The sequence below is a fragment of the Mus caroli genome, chromosome 1, assembly GCF_900094665.2.
Source record: "Mus caroli chromosome 1, CAROLI_EIJ_v1.1, whole genome shotgun sequence".
NCBI lineage: Eukaryota > Metazoa > Chordata > Mammalia > Rodentia > Muridae > Mus > Mus caroli.
Genome location: NC_034570.1, coordinates 78,181,268 through 78,182,581, shown reverse-complemented (window position 1 = coordinate 78,182,581; position 1,314 = coordinate 78,181,268).

Here is a 1,314-nt window from a genome sequence, read left to right as displayed (position 1 = left end):
TAAAACCAGAGACACTGAAATTTATAGAGGAGAAAGTGGGGAAAAGCCTCGAAGATATGGGCACAGGGGGAAAATTCCTGAACAGAACAGCAATGGCTAGTGACAAATGGGACCTCATAAAATTTCAAAGCTTCTGTAAGGCAAAAGATACAGTCAATAAGAAAAAAAGGCCACCAACAGACTGGGAAAAGATTTTTACCAATCCTAAATCTGATAGGGGACAAATATCCAATATATACAAAGAGCTCAAGAAGCTGGGCTCCAGAAATTCAAATAACCCCATTAAAAATGGGGTATAGAGCTAAACAAAGAACTCTCAACTGAGAAATACCGAAGGGCTGAGAAGCACTTGAAAAAAGGTTCAACATCCTTAATCATCAGGGAAATGCAAATCAAAACAACCCTGAGATTCCACCTCATACCAGTCAGAATGTGTGAGCACCCGACTTGCCAGCAAGAAAGACGCCACAACAGGATCCTTCTGCACACGTTTATTGGGAGAGCTTGATTGCGAAGGCGAAAGACCCCGAGCCCAAAATCCAGTGCTGCTTATATAGGCCTAGGACAGGCGTGTCTACACCTGATTGGTTATGCTTTCAGTACCTCATTTACATGCCTCGGGCCAGGCAGTGACTCGGCAAAAAACTCTACTGCACATGTGCGCACATTGGTTGTTTACCCAAACTTATTGGTGGTGGCCAGTGGTAGTCAGCGCCATCTTGTAATGGTGTATGTGGCTTCCCACATCTCCCCCTTTTAATTTTAATAAAATGATGCTGGACTAGGCCTGTACAATTATGTCCATCTGCCATGGCTCCTGTTTTAGGTCATTCCTCTAGTGTCACAGCCTTACCCGTCATAGGGTAACCCTATCCCCACCAGGCCCCGTGTCTTAGGTTGGTCTGTGCATGAGGAAAGTTGCCCGTCTTTGGATACTGTGGCGCTGTGTGATAGCAACTGCTAAATGACATAGGGCGAACTCTACAAAAGAGGCCAGCCAAGTTTTAAGGGAATGAATTAGCAGGGAAATCATGATCACCCTACCACGTGCAATGAGGAAACCTCAGGGATGTGCAAGGGCTGATCAATGATCGTTGAGTCTCTCTCATCCCAGTGCAACGGATCCATAAATCTGTGGGGTACAAGAGCAGAGAACTCAGATGCCGACTAATTCTTGAGCATAGATAACCAAACTTCAGGGGAGGCGCTGTTTTCAATGGCTAAAAGTGCCTGAGTTATAATCACCTTGTCACGTTTTTNTTGGGTTCTGAATTTGCAAACCAACCAAAGCATGAATACCAGTCCACAGCATAT